Source organism: Pipistrellus hanaki, assembly GCF_964339955.1.
Source record: "Pipistrellus hanaki genome assembly, chromosome: 2".
NCBI classification, from domain to species: Eukaryota; Metazoa; Chordata; class Mammalia; order Chiroptera; family Vespertilionidae; genus Pipistrellus; species Pipistrellus hanaki.
The window spans coordinates 47193482-47220597 of NC_140504.1; the positions used below are offsets into that span (position 1 = coordinate 47193482).

The window sequence follows — 27116 nt, forward strand, 5'->3', positions numbered from 1 at the left end:
GAAGGAAGGAAGGAAGGAAGGAAGGAAGTGGAGGGAGAGGAAAACCACAGTGCAGGATGAAGGGAAAAAACAAAAAGTCTAAGAGGAAGAAAGGAGAAAAAATAAAAAGGAGGGGGGAAAAGAGATGGTACGAAGAGAAGAAATAGGAGAGAATCCAAGATGGCTGCACAGGTAAATACCTAGCCACAGCTGCACACAACAATTTCAATAAAATACAACTAAAATATAAAATGGACATTACCCAGAACTACAAGAAAGTCGACTGACTGGAAATTCTACAACGAAAAGCAAGGAGAAAACCAGAAGGAAGAGCAGAGGAGCTGTAAAAGCCTAAGGTACAGAGACACGCAGTGCGCGGAGAGAACGGAGCTGGAGAGGAGGGGCGGCTGAGTGCCTGGCTGGCGTTCCCTAGCGGGAAGGAGATAAAAGCTCTGACTGTGCTGGGCCCCAGTTTCGACTGCTCTGAACCCCAGTTCTAGGCCAGACCCCGGGGACCCAGGCTCATCCATAGGGAGCTAGGCTGTAAGGCGGAACCCCGGGGGAGCGGCGAAAGGAGTTCCCGGAGGCGCGCACATTGCGAGCAGAGAAGGGACGGCTGGCTGTTTTGAGGAATTGCCCTGGCAGGAAGGAGACAAAGGCTCTGGACTGCTCTGAACGCCACCTCCAACTCCACTTCCAACTGAACTGAACCCCAGTTCCGGGCTCATTGGGGGAGAGCCTAGACTGTTTGGTAGCAGGCAAAAATCGAGGGCACCTTTCTCTCAGAGGTGCTTGCAACGAGAACTGAAGGACCCTGGGGATTACTGAGACTCAGGAACACACATAGGGCGGGGCTGACGGAAGCCAAGGCTATAGGCTTCACCCTGAAACCCTGCCCCATCAGGGAAGCTGCAAAAATGCCGAGACAACAAAATAGATCACAAACGAAAGACATGGAGGACAAAAAGAGACTGGATATAGAGTTCAAATCTACGCTTATAAGGTTTTTCAAGAATTTCCTAGAAAAGGTGGATAAGACCTATGAGGATATGAAAAGGGATCAACTAGAATTAATAAGGAATCAACAAGAAATGATAAGGGATCAACAAGAAATAAAGAATACATTGTCTGAAATAAAAAATATTATGCAGAATCCTAAAAACAGAATGGAAGATCGCAAGAATCAAGTCAAAGATTTGGAACATAAAGAGCCAGAAGACACTCCTCCGCAGAAGCTAGAAGGTAAGAGAATCCAGAAAATTGAAGATAATGTAAGAAACCTCTGGGACAACTTCAAGCGAACCAACATCAGAATTATGGGGGTCCCAGAAGATGAGAGAGAGCAAGATATCGAAAACATACTGAAAGAAATAGTGACAGAAAAGTTTTCTGACAGAAAGAAAGTGACAGAAAACTTCCCCCACCTGGTGAAAGAATTAGACTTACAAGTCCAGGAAGCGCACAGAACCGCAAACAAAAGGAATCCAAAGAGGACCACATCAAGACACATCATAATTAAAATTCCAAGAGCAAAAGACAAAGAGAGAATATTAAAAGCAGCAAGAGAAAAGCAGGTAGTTACCTATAAAGGAGCACCTATACCATTGTCAGCTGATTTCTCAACAGAAACCTTGCAGGCCAGATGGGAATGGCAAGAAATATTCAAGATGATGAATAGTAAGAACCTACAGCCAAAGATAGTCTACCCAGCAAAGCTATCACTCAGAATCGAAGGCCAGATAAAGAGGTTCACTAATAAAAAAAAGCTAAACGAGTTCATCACTAACAAACCAGAATTATATGAATTGCTGAAGGGGGTTCTTTCGGAAGAGAAAGTAAATAAAGATAAAAACTATGAACAACAAATATGTAACTATCAACAAGTGAATCTAAAAACCAAGGAAATTTAAAAAAAAAATCTGATGAACAATATTAACGGTTGAATATAATAGAATCAGAGGTATGGAAGGGGAGTAAACTGACGATTCTTGGGGAAAAGGGGAGAGGGAAAGGTGGGAAGAGACTGAACATAAACTGTGCACCTATGGAGGAGAACAATGGGGTTGGGGGAAGGGCAGAGGGTGGGGTGGGAACCTGGTGGAGGAGAGCAATGGAGGGGGGAAGGAACATTTGTAATAATATGAACAATAAAAATTTATTTAAAAAAAAAAAAAAAAAAGAGAGAAGAAATGGTACTAAGTAGGGCCACTGGCGGCCTAGATTCTGATTAAACTATTTCATGTGAACTTCAGAGTTGAACCCCCCTGTTCCGGAAGACTGTGATGACAATCTGCCAGCAATGGCGATTGATTACAGCTTTTTTTTTTTTTAAGTAAGGAAAGAAGGTGCAAATCCAAGGCATATAGCTGCCTGCCCTCAACTAACTAGAGGGCAGGGAGGGAGGTGTTCAAAGGATTAATGGCTAAAGGAAAGAACTGCTTTTTCTTCTTTAAAATGAAAGAAAGAAAGAAATAGAGCTGGTGCGGGGGGGGGGGGGGGCGGGGGGGGGGAAGGTTCTTCCAGTAATGATATTGTTGCTACTGTGAGTCACACATTCAGCTACAGCAATTAATCTAGGACAAACATACCAAACAAGAGAAATGACCCAGAGGATACTGAGCCAGATGGAGTCAGTCAGTCGGGCAAGGAGCTGAGTTGCTTCCAAGTGGACTTTAGTGATGTGACTGTGGTCACCAGAAGTCAACTTCCCTGTACATTCAAACTGTGCTTCCCCCACACACACCACCCATCACTGAGGGACCACTCCTGAGCCCTGGAGTCAGAATCCCCTGCACACATCTGTTAGGAAACGTCCCAGACCTCGGCCAGCCAACAAGGAGAGCTTTTCAGGGACTGCCAGGCCACGGCCACAGCCCTGGACTCAGTCAGGAGAGCCTGCCACTAACCTCTCAGATGACCTCGTGCAGACTGTGACCTCGCTTTCAGGAGCTCATTTTTCACGTCTGTAAATGGAGGGTGATCGTGTGGGGAGTAGATTTCTGACCTCTTGTGTATGTATGTGTGTATCCACCCATAAACCACATCAGATTCACCAAGGGCGGGATGAGGAGCAGGAACGTTTAAACACACTTTCTGAGCCAGCCCCCACTTCTGATCTCATAGGTGCAGGACCCTCCAAGCTGGTGCTGCTGATTAGCCTGTTACCGTTCAACATTACTGTTAGGTCACCACTGGACTTAAATGACCTCTGAAGTCCTCTCTGGCCCAGAGACAACCACTAAAAACGGTTCTATAAATTACATCAAAGTCTTTGGGAGACAAAATTTTCTTTCAAGTAACAAGGAAAAGGAAGACGGGACAGCTCACGGACTTCAGAAGACTTCAAAAAATAATGCCCGTGAAGGGAAGTACGACCCACACACATAAACAGAATTGAAAAGGCAATTAAAAAAAAAAAAAAAAGCATTTCCCCTCAACTTCAACTCCTTACATATAGTCTGGTGGCAGTGTAGGGGTGGCAGAGAGTGAGGGACGCCTCTATCTCCCGGCCGTTTACCCAAGTGGTTTATTGTGGCGGTCACACCGGCCCTTGTTGGGGCCTGTTACAGTTCGCTAAGCCCCGCTAAGCTCAGGTATTAGGGGTCCTTCCCTGGAACATTTACGGTGAAGGAAGGGAGGAAGCTTTACTTTTGTTCCTTGCCTGAGGCCTCGTGGAAATCTCGGGACACAGCTCTGTTTGTCTTTCTTTTCTATTCAGGTTGCTGGTTCCAGGCCTTCCTTGCCCCAATGCTTAGTGTTTGTTTATGGCAGCGAAGTAGAAAATTGCAATGTCTGTGATTGTTATTGGTTTGCTGATTGTGTGACCACCTGGTTTGCCGAATCCGGGACTAAGGCAGTAAGTCCCCCCTTGAAAGCTAAAGCCGCGTGCTTTAGGGGGAGGAAGAGGAGAAGGGGATGCTGGGGTGGCCTTTGTTTGAGTCTGTGTGCTGTTTTGTAAAGAACCATTCAAAGTTGAAATGATTTTTAATTAAAACAACCCCCCCCACACACACACGCACAAACGCACACACACACACACACACACCTTAGTACACTTTTCATGGCACAAGTCTGCACTAGAAGGCTTTCTTTTTTTTTTTTCTTTTTTCTTTTTTTTCTTTTTTTCAACAGAATGCCCTGAAACCTAGAGATTTCTCAATAAACAACTTGGTACTTGATTTGCCGTGTTGGAGTTGGATGTGCAGTTTCCAGATGTTTTCCAAAAAGGCCCCTTGCCCTGAGGTCCACGAACTGCTTCGAGACATCCCTCCAGTCGGCGGGGACCCCACAGCTGTTTTAGCAGAAAATTGTTTTCTTTTAATTTCATAAAATGCCACATTCAACATGCACCTTTCATCCAGACAGGCCGCGAAGACGTTCAAAGGATTCGGAATGACTGCCCCGCCCCCTACCCGCTGGAGCCATACACAGAAAATATTTAACATCTGTACTGCTGTACCACCCAAAAGTTTTAAATTGAAGGAAGATGTGTTTCTCTCGCCAAACTGCCGAAGGAATGTGCAGAGTCGAGCTCAGTTACCTAGGTCAGCCAGGACACCACTGCAGGAAAACCCTTCTGTTATTCTCAGCGCCAGGCACCCTGAATGGTCGGCCAGACAGCCCCTACCTGTGCATCTTGTCTGGAGATGGCACCACAGGTAATTCCTGTTCGCCAGCACTCAACTGGCTCTGCTGTAATGATAATAATAAGAACTGCTTCCATGGGGCGCTTAAGTTCAATGCTTAATGTACATGATTTCATTCCATCCTCATGGCAACATGGCTAGGTGGGTATTGTTATTGTCCTTGTTTTATAGAAGAAAAAAATATGTGAGGCTCGCTGAAACCAGTTTGGCTCAGTGGATAGAGCATCAGCCTGCGGACTAAAAGGTCCCGGGTTTGATTCTGGTCAAGGGCATGTACCTGGGTTGCGGGCACATCCCCCCAGTAGGAGGTGTGCAAGAGGCAGCTGATCGATGATTCTCTCTCATCGATATTTCTAACTCTCTATCCCTCTCCTTTCCTCTCTGTAAAAAATCAATGAAATATATTTAAAAAAAAAATAAAAAAAAATATATATATATATATATATATATATATATATATATATATATATATATATATGGTTCTGAGAGTTTGTCTAGTCAAAGATCACAAAGTTGGTAAATTAGAATTTGAATCCAGGTTTGTCTGACTTGGCACCCACAGTCTTAGCACTATGCCCCTTCTCCCGACACTGTATGTGGTACTGGTGCATGTGGGGAAATGTCAACTGCCTTTAGACCAAGATACAGTGCATCTTACCAAGAACCTGTTGTGTGCAGAGCTGTGGGTTAGGGTCAGAAATGAGGACAAGAGGTGAATAACCAATACCTGCCCTTGCTCAACTAATAGCTAACAGAGTGACCAACAGCCCGGGTTTGTTTGGGACTGTCCCAGTTTTTAAGCCCCAGGAGTGGTTGATTCATCCCAGATGGGGTAGGCCGAATACTAGGATGACTCCCCAAATTCCTGGTCCCTGCTGTACCCACAGCTTCACCCAGTTATTCAATCCAACATTCAATGTAGGGGTTGCTGTGAAGGCACTTAGCAGGGGTAAATAAGTTGACTTTAAGATGGATTAGCTGGGTGGACCCAACCTTATTAGTGGAGCCCTTTAAATCTAGGGATGGCGGTCAGAGACAGAGAAGGCAGAGAGATTTGAAACACAAGGGATTAAAGGAGGCTTTGAAGATGGAGGGGGTCACCTGGCAAAGAATACGGGTGGCTCTAGGAGCTAAGTGGCTTCCAGATGCCAGCTGGCAAGGAAATGGGGATCTCAGCCAGAGGAGAAACTGGATTCTGCCAACCATCTCCATGGTCTTGGAAATGGCTTTTACCCAGTGCCTCCAGATGGAAACTTAGCCTGGGGGACACCTAAATTTCAGGTTTTGAGAGTCTGAGCAGATGCTTGGACTTCTGCCTAAGGAACTACAAGCTAATATGAGTGTTGTCTCTGCTGCTAGGTTTGTAGTCATGTGTTATACAACAATAGAAATGCAATGCCCCAGGAAATTCTTCAGTCCTGGGCAAGCTGGGACAACTGGTCACCCCAGCTGAGTTGCAGGCCTGAGTAATGTGTGTGCTGGGGATCTGGACAGCTTTCCTGGAGGATGTAACTTATTCCTTCAGTAGAATTTAGACAACGAGAAATGGGCTGAAATGTACTTTAGAAGGAGGGCACGGCATCAGCAAAGAAAGAGGAGGAAGGAATATGCCAAGGGTTTTCAACCAAGATGCCACTGAAGACACCAACCAGATCCTTGAGACAGTTAAGTGTTTGGGGCAGAGACTTTGAAACTTCGGCCCGTGCAGTGTCTAGTCTGGGTCCATGAAAATAACAGTGAGATTATCAGCCTGTTTGTTTCTTTCATCCTGGCACTGATGCAGTTCAACCTCCTCCAAGAAACTCCGAACTCCTCCTGTAAGGCAGGGAGATGGCATATTCTGCTGTTACCCTAGTACCTAGTGCACCATTGCATGTTCAGAAAATGCTAAATAGATAAATCGTTTAATGTGGGCAAAATAATAGCACTTTAAGCCAAACACATAGCCAGTCACTTTGTCCCTGGAAGTACTAAGAGGTTGGCAAGGCTGAGCCATCACATCCGCCCCTGCCTCCTCCAGGACCTGACCCTCCCACTACCTACAGGGGCCTCCCACGTTCTCCTCCTCAGACCTGGGCTTCGATGTCTGAGTCCATCTCAGTGCTGCTCTGCACCAGCTGTTTGACCTTGGGCAAGGAACTTAGTTTTTCTGTGCCTCAGTCTCCTCATGTGTAGAAGGGCACAATAAAACCTGCCTCACCAAGACATAGTAAGGATTAGAGTAGTTGATATAAATCACAAAGCCCTTACCACAGAGTTCAGCAAAGGGTCAATGTCAATAATAATTGTAATCGTTCAATAATAATTTTAGTTGTTATTATGATACATTTTTATTTTAAATACCAGTGACATTAGCTGACCAAATTCAGGTGGAGACCCAATTTGTACCCCATCCCAACCCAAGGACATATTCATTTTACTAGAAGATCCTTGAAATAACAATTATAAAACTTTGAGCCCCAATGAGAGGACTTCCCAATGGAGGTAGTTCAGAGCAGGGACTTTCCCCGAGTGAGTAAGCCAGGCCACTCCAGTGTAGCGGGGAACCAGCACGGGCTGCACTGGGAGCCGGTGAGAGCTGCAGTGTCCGCCTTCCTCCAGATGGCCTAAGTCAGAATCTGCATTTCCACAAGCTCCCCCCAAGGAGAGGCCCTCATCTAGAGGAACTCCTATCAGCCCTGCCTCTGGACAGCACAACATCTTTCTGACCCTTTCTTAAGACTTGCTTTAAATGTGAAGTGTTCAGGCACACAGGCGAGCCAGACCACAAAACTCTCAGCTGGCAAGAGAGAGCCTCATTTCTGGAGACAGTTGGCTCTCTACATGTTTCAACAAACTGGCATTCTCCAAGAGCTGTAATGGTCTGAAGGCAGGCTTAAAACTCAGCAAAAATAAACCTTCCAGGAAATTTCTGGCACACCCACTTTTCAAACCCATCATCTCAGGAATGTGATCCAAGTAATGGCCTCTTTCCTCACATGTAACCCTATTTCCCCAGTTTGAGACAGTTCTCTTTCTGGCCTTGAACTGACCACATACACACACACACACACACACACACACACACACACACACACACGAGAGAGAGAAAGAGAGAGAGAGAGAGAGAGAGAGAGAGAGAGAGAGAGAGAGAGAGAGAACAGGGGGGGCCACATTTAAGTGCTGGGCTTTAGCTAAATCTTTGGGAAAGTCCATAATCTCATTTTGGCACAATTAGTTCTACTTCTTAATGCAAATATTATTTTAAAAGAAGATCTTAAATCTGAGGAAAATCAACTTCTGGTCATTAGAGTTCAAAGAGGCATATTTGTAAGCATAAGAAGCAGAATCCACAGTTTGCCTTCATGTAGTCAACAATGCAATGTTCTCCATTTTCTTTTTTAAGATTTTTAAATTGATTTTTAGAGAGAGAGGAAAGGACAGTTAGACAGCAAGAGAAACCTTGATGTGAGAAAATCAATCTGCTCCCTCCTATGTGGGAATCAAGCCCCAATCAGGAATCCAACTGGCAACTTTTTGGTGGTTGAGAGGATGCCCAATCAGCCAGGGTGCAATGTTCTTCATTTTCTTATTTCCCAAGCAAGCAGAACACTCAAATCTTCCTTGAGGACCAAAACTCAAATCAGTCACATCCTTTGAATCCGTTCACTATATTCATGAATGAACTCTTGTGTGATAGCTGCTCTAGGAAATAAAATAAGGCATGATCCCTACATCACAGGAAACTTAACAGAAGGGAGAAATGTTTGTGTAACATCTGTCCTAAGAATGATTGGTACATAACAATTAATTATGTATTTTAAAATAACAATTATTTTAGTATCTTTCATAATATCTATGGAATAGGAATTCAGCTAGGCAATTAGGACTCCAGTCTCTTCTTTAGCTGCTGTCAGATAGGGGGTACTGAATCAGATGGAGACTAGACAGGAATCTCTCTTCATATAGTCTCAGGGCCTCTCCATGTGGGCCAGCTTGGGCTTCCTCACAAGATGGCTGCCTGAGTATGTACTGTTTACATAACATCTCAGGGTTCCAAAGATGAGTGCCCCAAGAGAATGAAGCAGAAGCTGTATCATCTTTTATGATTAGTTCAGAAGTCACAGTGTCACTTCCTCTTAAAGGAGAATTGTCAAAGTCACATTATAAGAACAGCATGTGGACGGGAGATATTGTTTTAACCACCTTTGGAAAATATAATTTGCAACAGGATTTCAGCAGGAAAGCAAATGTCCCATCTGAATTAGGATAACTCAAGGAGGCTTAACCGAGGCACAAGTTAGGAAAATATAGGCAGGGTGTAGGTTAGAGGTGGGGAATGTCTGGCCCAAGGACCATATAAGGCCTATAAAAATAATTTGTTCTGTCTCTGCCAAGGCATTAGGGGTGAGTTGATTAAATGTTTGACCAAATATAGCAGGCAAATTTTAAGTTGATAATTTTATATGGCCTGTGAATGGTGTTATAAATATCCAAATGGCCCTTGGCAGATAAAAGATTCCCCACCCCCAGGGTAGGGGAACAAGAGTTAAGTGCAGTATCCTGATGTGGCTGGCAACAGAGGAATTGTTACGGCCCCTTTTCGGAAGGAGCAAAGGAGGGGGAGGTTACAGGAGTTCAGGAAAGAAGAACTCGGGAAGGGCTCCCTTGAGAGGACAACCAAGAAGAGAAGCAGCAGGAGAATCAATGCCCTGGCTGCACCTTCCCCTCCCTGCAACCTCCTGCCACGACTCCCCTTTGGCTGAACCCAATGGGAAGCCCAGAGGCCCACACTGACCAGCCTCTTGGGAAGACAGCAGACGAGAAGAGAAGAGAGTACATCTGGCGAGGCAAACAGAAGATATGAGCAGTGATAAATATCTGCAGTACCAGGAAGATTTTCATCTCATGCCAATTGAGAAGTAACAGAGTTTAGTTCTGCAAGAGAGAAATCTGGGCTGTTTCCATGCAATGCCACAAGAGTATAGATATGGCGAAGAGAAGTTCACATCACCAGCAGTCCTCTGGGAGTCTGGGATTCCACCCTTCATCTTGGGGCTTAAGAGAGTCCCAGGCTGCTGGAAAGGGAGTTGTCCCCATGAGCAAGCCAGATGGGGACTAGGCAGAGCCTCTGGGCACTGCCAGGAGTGGTTCTTGATAGATGGTCCATGGCAGTGTCCCAACAGGAGGCGAGCTGATGTAGCTCCTCAACACCAACAATGTGCTGGTGGAATGCAGACTTGCTGGGGAGGAAACTGGGTGGTCTGCAAGCAGGACTCTGGCTGCCAGTGCCAGCCAGGGCCCACCACAGCAGAGCCTGCATGTTCCCTGGAGAATGGTTTCTCTTTTTTCCCCTCTAGGCCTGGTTCTTCCATCCTGAGCCCCATCAATTTCTCTTGTTCGTCATGTCCTTCCAATTCCCACCTCTCCCAGTCTGGAGAATCTTCATCTAATCTGAGGGTAAGGAAACATAGGGCTTAACCTATTTTTCCAAATCTATTATTTATTATATCAAAAGTTCAGGTTCTCGTAACCGACATCCTTGACTTTTAAAAGTCAAGAGCCAAGATCTGAACTATTTGAACTCTGCATTCTGCCCTTTCTTGAGGCATGTAATATGAAAGTGAGGCAGGATAGAAAGAAGCTAGGAAAATCCCTTGGCAAGTAGAATGGGGAAGCTAGTACAAATTGCTGAACAAACTGGCCAAGCAATTTATAGGAGCTACACAAGGTCATTAGGGCAGAAAGCCCCAGGTGCTTAGCAAGGGTCAAAACCAGTGCCTGACCTAGCCCCCAGAGTCAAAACCAGAGCCTGACCTTTCCTTCCCTGGCATAGTGCTGGTCATTCAGTGTAGACCCCTTGACCTTCCATATGCAGTTCAGACCCTCTCCTGACCTTTCCTCCCTAGAGATAAAATCTAGGCCTCTGTTGAATTTCAGCTCCAAGCCCAGGAAAGCAGCAAAACCAGATCTGCATGGACTAAGGATCCTCTGCCCTGGTGCTGACCAATCAGTGGAGACCATGACCCTGAAAGAGCACACCTGGAAAACTGATGAATATTTCATTGAGGTTCTCCCCTAAAATCTCCCTTAAATTCCTGGCTCTTAAAACCCTCAAAAGGAGGGTCCCAGTGCCAGCTCTCCCTCTTGGGAGCAAAGCCACACCTTTCCCTTCCTCCTCTTCTCCCGTTTCAGTCATGCATCTCCTAAGTTCTAGAGGACCCCGTGAGATGTGTAACCAAGGGAGCAAGAGGAAGCAGCAAAGAGTCCTGGGCTAACCCTCTGAACCTGTCTCCAAGGAACTCTTTTGTCTAACTTCTCAGTGACCCAAAGCAACCCCAGCTAGGCTTTCCCCTGTCTTAAGCCCTTCCATGTTTCACTATATCCAGCTTTAATAAACCTGCTCTCAAAATCACCTGAACTCACGCTGTGAAATCTTTCCTGCACAAAGTCAAGAACTTACACATTACAGGCCAGCCCCAGGCAGACCCATTCTGGGCCCGTCCCTGTCTGTTAATACAAGTTTTGGGAGCTGAGGAGAGTCACAAGGTTTGTAGTGGTGGTGGTGGGTAGAGGGGTGTCACAGAGCAAAAGTATTTCACAATTCAAACCAGGAGGTATAAGAATCCAAAAGACCACATATGGGGGTGACCAAGAATGCTTTCCTTTGATTCTTTAAAGAACCAGTAAGATTTCAACAGGAAGAGATAGGAGAAGTATTCCAAGCACAAGGAAGAGGACGTGTGTGAGAATTAAAGCACATTCAAGAAAAGACAGTTTAATTTATAAGGAGTGTAGGGGTATTTGTATGTAGAAGGAATAATTCTAGAAGGGCAAGGTGAAACCAGGTCTTGAAGGACCTTGACAGAAACCGTGCATTTTTCTTTAAAAAAGCCACTGAACATTGTGCAAATCAGTAGAGCAATTGAGTCTGAGTTGTGCTTTATTAAGATTAATACAGTGACAGTGCATTGGACAGAGATACTGGTTAGGATTTGGGCATTTGTTTAGGCATAAACCCATCTGAGCCTCATGCCCATGGCTTCTATCACCACCTGGCTTGCAAGCCTGATGGTCTGCTATATTCCCTCTGTGACTCCAGGCCTGTGTTTCCAGCTCCCTATAGGGCATGTCCCACAAGCTTCTTAACCCGATGCTCTCAAAGCAGAGTTCATCATTCCCTTTCCCCCACTGCCCCACATACTGCCACACCTCTGCCCTCCGCCTCCTCACCCCCCATCCCATACACCCCTAGATACACCACAGTTCTCAGGCTAGAATTCTCACCTTCCTCCACTTCCCGTACCCCTTTCTCTCCCCAGCCTCATGGCCCCTCTCATCACCTCTCACACCATAGCCATTTCCTTCCCAGGCTCCCTTCTATTTTCCCCGCTCTTGAATCCAACTCCCTTTTGGCCCTTATTGGAACTGTCCAAGGTCAAGCCATCAGCACTCTCCCTTTAACAATCCCAGCAGCCTGGCAATTGGTCTCCCTACTCTCTGCTGTCCCTTTTTCCACAGTTCAACCAGTATTTCTAAACTAAATCTCAATCTGATCATGATATTTCCCCTTTAAAGACCTTCTCTGGCCTTCCTGGCCTATAAGATCAAGAAGGAAGTCTTCTATTTAGCATTTAGAACCTTCAGAAGATGACTATCGTTACTCTTCCAGCCTTGTCCCCTGCTATTCTCTAATGACAAGGAGAAATGGTTGGCTTGGCGCCCTGCATCCACTGTGAATTTCTTCCTAGAAGCAGTGAGTGAAAGCATTAGGCCCCATCTGTGCGGACTAGAGAGGAAGGACCCCGCAACAGAAGTAACCCTGGATGTGCGTGTCTGCTGGGTGTGGGAGGGGAATGAGACTAGAGCAGTTCATTCCTCAAAATGTTATCTACCACCCAGTCAAATAAAAAGGCATAGGCTACCTAAGAAATATTTGTTTTGTCCTATGTTTAAGGACTGAAAAGAAAGCTACAAAAGAAGCAACAGACTGAGATAAAATCCTATTCTCAGAGGGGTTGCTCTGGTGAATCTGAGGTGGGCATCCTTACAGGTTCTTCCCATGAGACAAGCAGACTAGAGTTTCTTCCTCTGGCAGGGGGAGAAGGAATTGAGAGCCATTTGGTGAATCATAACTAATTGAATTGCTTTTTCTTCTCTCACTTTCTGGCTTTAAATAAACAAAGGTGATGCTAGTAAAACAAGTTTCAGCAGACTTTATGACGTCCTGTTATCAGCACTGGAGCCAGGAAACCTGGTTTCCAATTCCAGGTGTGTTGCTAACAAGCTGTGTGATCTTGGACAGTCCATGCCCTTCTCTGAGCCTCACCATTCCTATTTCTATCACCAGAGGACTGAACCCACTTGCACAAGTCCCTACGTACTCAATTTTACATTTCTTCAACTGTGGGCCAGTAAAGTATTTCCCTTCTTGCTATTTTTCTGTTCCTGAATCTTACATCAGTTTCATCTTCTCTTTATGTATTTTTTAAAATATATGTTTTTATTGATTTTTTTAGAGAGAGGGGAAGGGAAAGGGAGAGAGAGATAGAAACATTGATGAGAGAAACATCGATGAAAGAGAAACATCAATCATCTACCTCCTGCACACCTCCTACTGGGGATCAAGCCAGAAACCCGGGTATGTACCCTGACTGGGAATCGAACCAGAAACCTCTTGGTGCATGGGACAGTGCTCAACTAACTGAGCCACACCACGGGGAGCTTTTTCTTTCTTTCTTCTTCTCATTCTATCTGCTCAGCCAAGCAAGGCATGCACTTGTCCCGCTGTTTTCCAGACTCTTGACTTAGGTTTACAGAATACGTTCTGCCCACTGAATCTGTTCAGGAATTAAATCTCTTTGGCTAGGACAACAGCAGCCAATAGACCTTGAACCTGTGCTGTCTAGAACCCTTTCCAGGCCTGGAGCAGATGAGAACTAGCTATTCTGATGCATGAAACATCATGCTGTTCTCAAAACTATATCTTTCTCTAACAACGTTTTCCACTTGAATGGTCCTGTTATGAAATTAATTTTTTCACAAGGGAAAGTAAATTTCACAGTAACATAAGCTGCCCTAAAACAAGCAGTGACCAAACTAAGACCACGGCAGTCATTCTAATGGGAAGGAAATCAGTCAGTTACTCAGCTCAACAGTCTTGACACCATCTCAGCATGTTGTATCAGGATATTCTTGGACCGTGGAATATCTATGTTACCAAACATCTGGATGGATGGTTGAGTTTTCCACATAAGAAATGACGTGGTGGCCGAAACCGGTTTGGCTCAGTGGATAGAGTGTCGGCCTGCGGACTGAAAGGTCCCAGGTTCGATTCCAGTCAAGGGTATGTACCTTGACTGCGGGCACATCCCCAGTAGGACATGTACAAGAGGCAGTTTCTCTCTCATCGATGTTTCTAGCTCTCTGTCCCTCTCCTCTCTGTAAAAAATCAATAAAATATATTTAAAAAGATAAAAAGAAATGATGTGGTGACATAACCTCAGGACCACAGCACCCCAGCATTTCCTAACAAGCGGCCAGGTGCACATGGCAAGCTCTTCTCCATCAGTCTGTGAAGCAGCTTATGATGTTAAAATGTGTCAGACAATGACCAGCTAAACCAAAAAGAACCCAGAAAGCTAACACAAACTGGAAATGCCATGAACAATGGAGATATGCTATCCTCTTAGCCCTGCCTCATCACCAACCTCAGATGGCATGGGAAAGGGTCCTTAGAGAAGGTTTTCAGACTAGTTGTTTAAAAATCTTTTTTCTGCCAGTAAAACCCTTTCCTTTCCTGACTGTTCAGTTTGCTCATGAGCCCAATCACCTGTCTCCAGCCATCTCTGACCTCTTCATCTGACAATATTTCCTGGGCATCTACTATGTGCCAGGCACAGAGCAGAATAAGACACAGTCCTGACCAGAGAGGGCTGAGGGTTTAGTCAGAGAAAACTACACGTAAACAGGAATGAGAAATAATGTGGGCCAAGAAAAGGCCCATAGACAGGGACTCAGTCCTGCAAGAAATCAGAGGATGGTTTGGTTTTCTCAATAAGCCATAGACTATCAGTGTCAGGAGGTACCTTATACATTATCTCTTCCAACCTCCTCATTTTACAAATAGAGAGACAATATTGGGGGGGGGGGGGGAGTGGTTGCACAGTTCTAAAGCTGAGGACAATATGCAAATTATATTTCTCTTTTCCTGGCTGATAACTCATTGTATGTTCCTAAAATAGTGTTTGGAAGTAGATGTAATGAAATCATAAATATACCATTAAACTAAATCCATTTTGTTTTCCAACAAAACATATACAAGATATATCTCAATATTTGTTAAGCAAGAAGATGATTATTTTCTCAAGTCTACTATGATCAATTCACAGTCATTTGCCTTGTCTGTGTGTGTTAAAGTCATTCCTTATCCCACCATCCTATTACTGCTCTTAACTATTATGGCTCGCCACAGAAAACTCATCATTATACCTGTCATGTTCTCTACATTTGCACAGCACTTTGCAGTTCAAAAAGTATTTTAAAAGTCCATTGTATCCACTTTGAGAGTCAAGTTGTGGGCTTGGTTGCTTTAGAGGGACACAGTAAGGAGGAGGAGGCTCAGAATGGAGCTAAGCGCATGATTACAGAGTCGGGAACAAGACCTACAAAGAAAGCCGGCGAAGGAGCCAGGATTTCTGGGCCTGCTCTCTGAGGCGAGACAACCAAAGAAGTGCTGGGGAGTGGATTTCAAGCCCATGAAGTCTAGTGAACTGGAAAGAAGCAAGTCAATAAACACTTACTGAATAATTCCTGTGTGCAGGGCACCATGCTAAGTGGATCCAAAGATGAATAAGCAAGGCATCCCCTTCAAAGAATGTTTTGGACGGCTATTCAATCTCCTTAAGCCACAGGGCGTGGAAGGCATGAGTGAGCAGATGCCACAGGGCCCAGGGGAGAAGTGGGTGAACCAAATTCCTGAGGTGTGGCCTCAGCTTCCCCAGTGGACTTGGATTTGCCCCAGCTAATGACACGTGGAAAGAAGGCAGAGAGAAGGGAGGGAGGGAGAGAGGGAGGGAGAGAGGGAGGGAGGGAGGGAAGGAGGAAGGAAGGAAGGAAGGAAGGAAGGAAGGAAGGAAGGAAGGAAGGAAGGAAGGAAGGAAGGAAGGTGGGGTCAAGTTCCTCAGTGGATGGTGAACACAATCACTGGACACATGCAGGCAGAGGAGAAGGATAACCTGTCCAAGGAACGGTAGAGCCAAGCCCCTTCCCATGATGCCTTGTAGGATGCTTTTTGGACGATGCTTCATTTCAAAGCCATTAAGTGGATTCTCATGTGTGAGTTTCTACCCACTTTATAGATGATGGGATTTTAATGTTTACTTAGGCTAAGAGAGGTCAAAAGGACCATGTGTGTGCTGAAACTGGTTTGGCTCAGTGGATAGAGCATCAGCCTGTGGACTGGGAGGTCCCAGGTTTGATTCTGGTCAAGGGCATGTACCTTGGTAGTGGGCACATCCCCAGTAAGGGGTGTGCAAGAGGCAGCTGATGGATGTTTCTCTCTCATCAATGTTTCTAACTCTCTGTCCCTCTCTCTTCCTCTCTGTAAAAAATCAACTATATATATATATATATATATATATATATATATATATATATTTTAAGGGTTGTATGTGTGATAGGTAAAACTTGGGGCTCCATGGCTGAGTGCTACTGGGGATACAGTGGAGCAGCTGGGGGGAGCTGAAAGGATGATCACAGAACGGAGGCAGGGGGGCTCTCAACAGGGGTGACCAAGAGGGGTGTTAGAAGGTATTGGGGGTGGGTAAGGGATGTGGGTACAGGAGTAGAGAATTGTTAGAAGCCTACAGCAAAGACAGAAATTCAGAAAGGAGGGACAATCCTGGAATTCATTTAACAGAGACATTAAACTAGTAGTTTAAACAGAGCTTCAGACCCACTAGGCTGTGCTTCATCCATCTGGACTGCAGGTTCTCTTTGCTCGTTTAAAATAGCCCAGGCTCTGCTTGCCAGATTGGCTGCATCCTTCTGGCAGATAGCCCAGGGTTGGGGCGAGTCGGGGGGGGGGGGGGGGGGGGACGAGGGGGCCTCCATGTGCTGGCCCTGCCTTCCCTCTCAGTCTCTTTTCCTCTTTTCCCAGGGCTCCTACCTGGCTCTGTTGGCTCTCTCCTCCACAGCTTCTATCTGGATCCCTCCCGCACAGATCTGCTGATACCCTCCCCATTATTTAAGACTCACCTCACATGCCACCTCCTACAAGCAGCCCTTCCTGATCCATCCTCCAGGTGGGACATGCTTCCTCCCCCTGGTGTCTCTTCCACCCCCAGGGGTCCTCTTTCTGACACTTTAATTTAATCCTGCATCGTAATAACTTGTGTGCTCATCTGAGCTCCCACCTCCATCCCTCCTTAGAGAAAGTCAAGGACAGTGACCTGATCAAATGCTTTCATTTATATATTCAAAGCACCAGGAGCAGGAACTGGTGTGCCACAAATTTTCCATTACAGCCTGTGACAAAGCTTCTGTGATCCTTTGGAGGTTGTATCAGACAGCTCAGGAGACCAATGGCAACTTACTTCATCTCTGGATCTCAGTTTTCACATATGAAAAATGAGCATACTAAGACCTACCTCAAAGAGACTTCATGGTGGTCTATATAAAGTCCCTAGAATACAATCTGAATACACTGAATGTTCAATGAGTTTAGGGAATTATTAGAAACAAGGACTAATAGGGATATAATCTTCTTTTAATTTCCAAGAGTGCTCTAACTCATTGTGCTACATTTGCACCTAGAAATCTTTGTCTTCCTTAAAGCACGTATTTGCACATAGCAGATGGCTATCATTTCAGTGCTTTTAGATATCTGGCTGTATATACACAGGAATGCTAGTAGGCAATTAACAAAGATTCAGAATAACCAAGTCCAAGAGATTTTTCTCAAAGCAATTTACCAGCTCATCCATCCATTATAGCCACTGTGGAAGTCCTGCAAGGCCTACAAAAATGAAAATGAAAATGGGAAGATGAAATCTTACTGTCGTGTTATCACAGTCTCCCAGGGCAAACCTACTCTTTGCCCAGACAGAGCTGTCAAGAAGGGCTGAGGGCCCAGAGGGAAAGTGGCTGTCACTGTGCATAGTGAGAAGAATGGGGGATCAGGAACTGTGGCAGACTCACTAAGGAGGTGACAATCGAGCTGAACCCTACCATGTGGTTAAGAAGAACTTTGTCAGAAAGAGGAGATAGGAGCTACTCCAGGTAAACGAGCAGCATGTGCAAAGGAGCAGTCCACGTTTAGAAAAATGATGAGGTCAGAGAGTCCAAAGGGCCACTTTATTCTAATACTCATGTGGACTTTACTTAAAATGGACATATTTTCACCAAATTAGGAATGCATACCAGAAAAGCTCATTGTATGGCTAAAATAAACGTGCTTTTCTTACTTCTTCCCAAATAATTTGATGGATATTTTTGCAAAATCTAATTCTGATTTCTGTTGGAAAACAAGTACTTTTAGAAAGTCCACGTGGGCCTAGGAGATAAAACTTGGACAGCATAGGATCAGAACTACTCAGCCCGTCCTAGGAGAAACCTCTTCGTATTCTGTGAGCCACCCCAACACATGGAACGATTTCAGCTCTTCAGAGCCAGCAAAAAGGAAACTTAGGGCTTCTAAATGCAAGATGTGCCGAGACCCGTTTGGCTCAGTGGTAGAGCGTCAGCCTGCGGACTGAAAGGTCCTGGATTCGATTCCGGTCAAGGGCATGTACCTTGGTTGTGGGCACATCCCCAGTAGGGGGTGTTCAAGAGGCAGCTGATCAATGATTCTCTCTCATCGATGTTTCTAACTCTCTATCCCTCTCTCTTCCTCTCTGTAAAAAACCAATAAAATATATTTTTTTAAAAAATAAATAAATAAATGCAAGATGGATGGGCACAGAACTCACAACACCCTGTTTCATTTCTTCCTTGAGTTGTTCTGAGAATAATGGAAGGTGAATGCAGCCAGGGGCTTCTTGAATAAGTGCATTCATGGGGAGAAAATTTTGTTCATAACTTTGATGTGAGCCTGTTTAACCAAATGCAGTGACCAGAGGTCAGAAAATACTACTTTTTCTTCCTTGTGCAGAGAGGAGGAGGGACAAAGACTTGGGCCCAGAAGAAAGAAACACACACACACACACACACACACACACACACACACACACACACAAACACACACACACATTTCATGTCAAATTAGACCTAACTGCCACTCCTGAGGTGGGATGCAACCTTAAGGAAATTGCAGAGGCAAAGCCAAGGTCCCATTACCCTGTGTTTGCATCTGTCAACGATGTTTGGCTTCTTGGGAATGAACCATGTAAGCAGCCTTTGCAATCCAGAATTTATGATCTCGGCAGCTTTCCTCCTCGAGTGGCACGGCCTGTTGGGATTAAGACTGTTGTTTACATTTGAGTGTTTTCCTTTTGGTCTGTATGGAGCTGGGGACCCAGTGTTGCATGCTGACACAGAGAGCCAGCCTTTCCTTCCTATGCTCAGCTACAAGCCAATACATTCTCTGTGATTGATTTTGATGTGCTTTAAAAAGAGAGAGAACCAGACTGTGTCCGCATGGTCTTGAATCAATCACTTCTTTTCTTTCCTACACCTCAACTGTCTCATCTGTTAAAGGAGTTGTGGTGGGGTGGGTGGAAGTGGGGAACCAGGAAAACCCTGAGATTCTTAAATTTTTTTCTGATGTAACTGATCTGGAAAGGAGACTCTACCGTTTTGGTTTGGGGATATTTTGTAGGGACCAGGGGAATTGTGGTTCCTTGAGTTCCTTAGTGGGGGACCACAGTGATCACAGGGTGGGGGTGGGGGGTAATCTGGCAGCAATCAAGAACTGCTGTGCAGAGACCACAGCCTGCTCTCCAGACCAGAGGCTTCCCAGATGCTCAGCTTGCATTACAGAGGCATGCTGCAGTGGACCGAGTACACGGAATAGAAGTCCTAGATGAGACTCCAGCCACCGTATCTATGATCAGGGAATGCTCCTATTTTAGGGCCTCAGTTCACTTGTGGGTGGAATGAATGTGATAGACAGATGCTAGGGAGACCCCGTAATTTATATTTCCCAATATCCATACTCGGTGGAATTCCCACCCCTAAAGTGCGGGGAGGACCTGTGACTTGTTTCAAACCAATGGACTATGGCAAAGGTGGTAGGATGCCACCCCATGATTACATTACCTAAGACTGTAACACTCATCTGACCAGCCCACTCTCTCTGTTGACAGTTTCCCTCGCTGGCTTTGATGCCGTAAGCTGCCACATAGAGAGGTCCTCATGGCAAGGAACTGAGGGTGACCCCTGGCTGATAGCATACCAGGAGCTGAGGCCTTCCATCCAACAGTCCTCAAGGAACTGAATCCTATCAACAACCAAGTGAGCTTGGCAGTAGATCCTTCCCTAGTCAAGCTGCAGATGAGACCCAGCCCTGGCTGACACCTGGATGAGCAGAGCCTGTGAGACCCTGAAACACAGGACCCAGCAACACTGTGTGTAGACTCCTGACCAACAGAAACTGTAAGATAATAAATGTAAGTTGTGTGAAGCCACTAAGTCTGTGGAAATTTGTTATGCAGCAATAGATAACTAATACAATGAAGCAGTTGTAACCTTCTATACCTGACATGCTATGTGTACTATGATTATATTCTTACTAGGGGCTCAGTGCACAAATTTGTGCACCTTGAAAGGAACTGTGGGCCTCGAGGCTGTGGTGGGCACAGGGGCATCCCCACCTGGCCCTTCCTGCCACGACCCTGGGTCCCCTGTCTGCGGGCAGCCCCTCTCCCACTGTTGCCACCACTCCCACACAAAGAAGGCATGGAGCAATTGGGGCCCGCACCAGCAGTGGGTGCAAACAGCGGCTCCAGTGCTGGCAGTGGGTATGAGTGGGGCTGTCGCTGACAGCAAGTGTGAGAGGCAGTTGCTAGCCCCAATCACCCCCCAGGAGCAGGAGGAGGTGGAGAAGCCCTAAGGGACAATCAGGGCTGGCAGCTGCCGCCCGCACCCGCTGATGGCGCTGAGTGATTGTGGCCGGTGCAGGGCACCAACAGCAGGACCAAGTTGGGCTGGCACCTGCAGCAGGCGCAAGCACTTGGTGGGGCCGAGGCACATGGGAACAAAGAATTTACAGTAACCACTAGGGGCTGTCCCCAATGACAGCGATCAATCGGGGCCTCACCTTGATCTGGCACCTTGCTCACCTGCTCTACTACCCTGTGCAGCTGACGCCCTCCATGTTCCACACACCCCCTGGTGGTGAGCAAATATCACAGTGACTGATTGTTGGATGGTTCAGTCAATTTGCATATTAACCTTTTACTATATAGGATGCTATCAGCATTACTCACATAAATGAAACCGTTCCATTACAACACAAACACGTTGCAAGCGCTGGGTGGAGAATAAGTTATCTTTTTAAAATTCTTATGGTACTTGTTCTATATTTAAATTTTCCTTTAATCAGACCTCATTTCCAGGCTTCTTACTGCTGATTGCAAACACCATACTCACACAGGTCCCCCTTTACACTGAATTTAATTAGAGATCAACTTGAAATAAAATGGCTCCAGCAAAAAAGAAAACTCCTCTAAGAGTCTAAAGGATGCTCATCAAGAGATTTTGGTATAATTTGGCAGTATTGGCCCCGAGAGAAACAATTAAGGAGAAGAATCTGCCAAAATGAAAAAAGTCTGAGGAAGAATTAATCTAGCAGGGGATCCCCATTTCTGCAATAAAAAATATGTCCACTTGTATTTTAAATATTTACTAACTAAAGCAGTGGTTCTCAACCTTTCTAATGCCTCAACCCTTTAATACAGTTCATCATGTTGTGGTGACCCCCAACCATAAAATTATTTTCATTGCTACTTCATAACTGTAATTTTGCTACTGCTAATGAATCCTAATGTAAATATTTGTGTTTTCTAATGGTCTTCCTTTCTCCCTCCCTCCCTCCCTCCCTCCTTCTTTCTTTCTTTCTTTCTTTCTTTCTTTCTTTCTTTTTTTCTTTCTTTCTTTCTTTCTCTCTTTCTAATGTAGCATGACATTTTGAGTTTAATTCAAATTTCTCTACTGTCTAATGATATAGAACAAATTTTCATTTGCTTATTTGCCATCAGTATGCTCACTTTGCTGAAATATCAGTAAATGTCTTTAGCCCATTTTTAAAATTGGCTGTCTTATTTTCTAATATTTGAATATTGGGATGTCTTTCTATATAGATAGATAGATAGATAGAGATAAAGACAGAGACAGAGACAGAGATAAGATAGAGATATATCCTCACCCAAGGATATGTTCATTGATTTCAGAGAGAGGAAGGGAGCAAAAGAAACATGGATGTGAGAGAAACACCCACTGGTTGCCTCTGGAATGCTCCCCAACTGGGGATCAAACCAGAAACCTGGGCATGCGCCCTGCCTGAGAATCAAACCCAGAACCTTGTCATTGCTCTGGGAAGATCAACCAAACCACAGCAGCCAGGGCAAAACCTCTGCATATGCTCGATATAAGTCCTTTGTTGGATACATGATTTTAGAATATTTTGTTCACATTTCTTGATGAATTGATTTAAGCATGAGAAGTCTCCGCCTGCATGTGGGTCCAGCAGAATGCCCTTGAGTTGGACGTTGAAGATGTGTGAGGTGTCCCTCCTGCTTGGCCAGGTGTCCCTGGGCTCAGCCCCTACGCCGCCTGGGAGGCCGCTGGACCAGGAGGGAAGCAGCTGCAGGGCTCACAGGGCCCAGCCGGGGACTCCGCGCAGGGCGGGCTTCCCCGCACCGCCCAGGCTGCGGGCCGGGACGCGGGGCGGGGGGCGCAGAGCGGGGGGCGCAGAGAGGAGGCGCAGGGCAGCCGGGCCATTGTGGCGCTGGGGCCGCCGCCTTTGTGTCCGGCCCGCGCCCCGCCGGGCGGCCGCCTTCTGCAGAGATCACCCCCGCCGCGGCGCCATACCTGGCCCTTTGTCACCAGCTGCCAAAGAATTCAGAAAATCAAATTTATTTCCCGGTTTCGGCGGCGCGCCTTTGTGCGGCGAGCTCTCTGAGACGGCGGGAACCGCGGCGGACAATGCGCGGGCCTTTATGGCGCAAAGAAAAGCCCCCGCCCGCCCGTCCTCCGACTTCCCAGCCGCTGTGGGAACTCGCCAGGGAAGTTCTTCTCTCAATAAAAATCCGCTAACGAACCCCAAGACGGTGGGTTCTCAAGTGTCTTGCCTGTTCAAGGGGATAAATCAATAGGCATCTTGAGGTCGGAGGGGGTGTTTCCTTTTCCCGCCTCGGGGATGAATAGATGAATGATAACTCCATTTCTTTCCCGCCCAGCGCTGTCCTCAACTCTACCCAGCAAGTCCCATTTCATCCCGAGTTCTCAGCACTAACAGCTCCCCCCAGCCAGCCTTCCCAGAGCCGCAGGTTGATTGGAAGAGCCTCAGAGTTCTCAAGTCCAAGCACCTGCAGATGCAGCGAAATTACCATTCTTTTCCTTGACTGGGTTGATATTTCCTGAAGTGAATCCAAAACATTGCCTTGTGAAGTTTTTGTGTGTGTGTTTTTAGTGATTGTTCAGGTCAAACTGTCCTTTTTTTTTTTTTTTTTTTTTTTTTTTAAAGAAACCAATAAGGGAGAAGGGAAAAAATCTAGAGGTGGCATAGGCTTGCAATGCATCTGGCCTATCCTCTTGTGTCCACTCATAAAGTAATGCATAGGAGAGATAAAAACGCACACATCTCCCACACATCACACCCGCCCATTCTACTCTCCTGTGCAAACACAAAGAACGTCATAATTCGAACTCTCATTATAAAATAACATATAGCACTATCATTTGAATTATATAGTCACAAAGCAAAGAAATCCATAATAGGAGAATCTGGTCCATTGGTTGTAAATTATGCGTGTTATAAAGCTTTTGCAAACACCAAAAAATAAAAATAAAAAAATGATAGATAGCACTTAGTCAAGGACTTTTTTTCCTTTTTTTTTTAATATCATGAGAATTTGGAGATGTCACTCAGTTGTTCTGTGACTAAAGGGAGCCAATATAAATCAATGCCACGTTTGCTAACAAACGGCATTCCTCTCTTTATGCACATCTGTGTGTCTCCTCACACATACACTCGAGCGCACGCACACTGACACACACACACACACACACACACACACACCACAGCCCACTCAAGCTTCCCCATAATTTAACAAAAGAGTAACTCTAATGTTTCCTGCCTTGCAGGGAGCCAATGGGCACGGCAGTGAATTGGATACCTACACAGAGAAGGCCTGAGAGGCGTAATCAAATAAGGGAGCCACTTGAACTGAACTCCCAGCAGGAGCAGGAGGGAGGCCTGAAGAGGTTACAGGTACTTTTCATCCAGCCTAGCAGGAGAGCACCAACTTCCTGCTGCTAGAAATTTGTCTGCAAATTTTTCCCTCATTCAGCCCGAGAGCTGGGGTCCAGGAGACACGGGGTTGATATGATAACTTGATTAAGGCTGGGACAGATGACACGGAGCACCAAGTCGGCTCAAAGAAATCGGTGCTCTCCTCTTTAACCTCTCCTCGGGAGCCTACAAATTATATCTATTAATGCATCAGCCCCCTGGCATGGCACAAATGCATGGTCCGCTTAAATGTCCGTCAATCACCCGAGGGGGTCTTTGTAGAATACCTATCACATTTTCATTTCTCTTCCCCCTTAAAAAAAATTAAAAAAAAGTTCAACCTGTTGAGGCATTCAGATGGTGGCTCTCAGCCTGCCTCCTCCTGTTGCAACCACTGCGGAGGGAGAAGTGTTACATACACTTCTCATGCATAGCTCGGCTGCCAAAGTGCTCAGAGAACATGTGAACGGGCCCTGCGCAGCTGGAATGTATCCAGGGCAGGGACAGTCAAGGAGGAGGCGTTTGGAAATCACTTGCAGTGAAGCATGCGTGGCAGACCTGGGGATTAGCCCCAAGAAGAGAAAACGCAGAGAACTTGACATCTGAAGGAGTGCTAAGGGGAAGGAGGGTGAGTGTCTTCCATGAGCCCCAAGAGAGCCCCTGGGAGAGACAGGCGTTCACGTGCCAGCAAAGTGCCTGGATGAGAAATGGGCCACGTGCTGGGGCCGCCCCAGGTGGATGTGAGGAAATTGCAGCCTGGCCACAGCTGCAGGAGTCACAACTGGCCCTCCCGGGGTCTGAGCCGAGAGACAACCAGCCATTGTGGGGGCTTAATAGAGGGTTAATTTAGCAAACAGTACTACGCACAGATTTGTAAGTGTACAGCTCAGTGAGTGTGGACATATGTAACCACCACCCCAGTCAATATATAGGTCATTCCCATCATCCCAGACATTCCCTGGTGTCCTCATACCAGTCATATCACCTTCACTCCAAGGCCCCCGCCCCCCCCTCTGGCACTCACTGTCTTGCCTTCTATTACTCTGAATCAGTTTTGCCTGTTTTAGAGCTGCATTTACATGGAAGCATTCAATATGTAGTCTTTTGTGTCTGGCTTCTTTCACTTGGCATGCTTTTAAGGTTCATCTATGTAGTTTGCACTTTTTTTTTTTTGCCGAGTAGTATTTCCCAGTAAGGATATAATGCATTTGCCCATTCTCCTGCTGACGGATATTGAGTTCTTTCTAGTTTGAGGCTGTTACGAATGCAGCTGCTATGAATGGCCTTGCACAACTTCTTATTGCTGGGTTATAGGGTATGTCCGAATGCTATTTCAAATTGCAAAGCAAGGAAAGACAGGGAAGGGTTTCTGGGATGTGACAGTTTCCGGCTGTCCACATGCTTCCCTCCCAGAAAGCAGAAATTACATCTTTATTCCTCTGGCATACACCAGGACTGATCTAGGGCAGCCACGTCCTTCAGGAGCAGGAATATCTATTTTGGAAAAATAGGTGTTTGCCATCATTCAGGTCCACTCGAAACATTTGAATTTACGTTTGCTGAGCTCCTATTCATGCTCTAGGCCCCAAGGGAGCACTGGGGGCTTTGGCAAGAGAGAGATGAATTTGATAAGCCTGTGTCTTTGAAGCATTTGTAGTCTAAAGGAGGAATTATAATGAGTAATAAATTATGAAACTGTAACTCAGTGATCAACAAACACTTGGGGGTCACCTGCTTTGTTGGTGTGCCGGGGAGATGGTCGGACAAGCTGCAGTGAGAAGGTGGAACCCACTCCTCGGAGCTCTGGGAGAATGAGTCCCATCCAGAGGAGAGCAGATCGGGCTGAGGGACAGGTGGGATTTGCACTTGGAACCGCTATTCCAGAGTCCAGTTCTGCTGTGTCACTGATCGCCTCACTTCAGATGGCCCTGAGAGTGACACTGGCACTAAGACTTTGAAGGTCACATCAAAGCCCTCAAAACAAAGAACACTCTTCATACTGGATGGCCCAGGCCTTTAGAGCGCATGCTCTGCTCCACCTCAAGGACAGTTAGGGAAGCTGAGGCCTTTGCCCAGAGAAGTTCCTTTTCCAATGTCACGGGGCAAAATGTTTTCCTTCCTGGAACTATCATTATTCCACTGTAATACTCTGCCATTTTTTATTATTAAAAATGTTTATTGATTTCAGAGAGGGAGGGGGAGAGAGAAAGAGAGAGAAACATCAATGATGAAAGAGAACCATCAGTCAGCCACCTCTCACACACCCCACACTGGGGATCAAGTGCTAATCAGAACTCAAACCGTGGCCTCCTGGTCCACAGGTCGACGTTCAACCACTGAGCCATGCAGGCCGGGCAATCTGCCATTTTTAAAATTAATTTCCTACTAGGTGGCAGAGACCTATTTCTTTTTTTTTTTTTTTTTTAATATATTTTATTGATTTTGTAGAGAGGAAGGAGAGAGATAGAGAGAAACATCGATGAGAGAGAGTCATCGATCAGCTGCCTGTTGCACACCCCCCATTGGGGATATGCCCTCAACCAAGGTACATGCCCTTGACCGGAATCGAACCTGGGACCTTTCAGTCCCCAAGCCGACGCTCTATCCATTGAGCCAAACTGGTTTTGGCAGAGAAACCTTTTTCTAATGCTGGTATTGGAGGGATAAGATTCGCTGTAGCCTTAGCAGGTTAATCAATCAGACTTTGCCTGTGAGCAGCTGTTAGGTTTGGAGAAACATATTTTAATCCAGAAGTTACCTAAACTGTGTGATAAAAACAGCCCACTACGCTGTGACAGGGACAGGGTGATTATGGCTCATCTGTCTTCTCTACCAAGCTGTTTTGTTTTCTAACTGTTAGACTTTTGGTTTATTTCCTTCTCATTTTCCTGTTCACAGGTTTGACAACTGTGTAATCATAGAATACTCTATAAACTACTTTACATTTTTCTTTTTGGCTTTTTCGTTAGAGTGAAAGTTTTTCTTTGGCCAAACCACTCTGGCCTTTAAAAACATTATTGTGTATTGTATTACTACAAGACGGGGGGAAAGTTGTGAAT

The 27116-nt window shown here is 45.8% G+C and overlaps 1 long non-coding RNA gene across 1 annotated transcript in view; it reads right to left on the bottom strand.

Moving 5' to 3' along the window:
• LOC311616422 overlaps positions 1 to 27116 on the bottom strand; it is a 299958-nt gene that overhangs the window by 144507 nt on the left and 128335 nt on the right. The gene's annotated exons all lie outside the window — the stretch shown is intronic.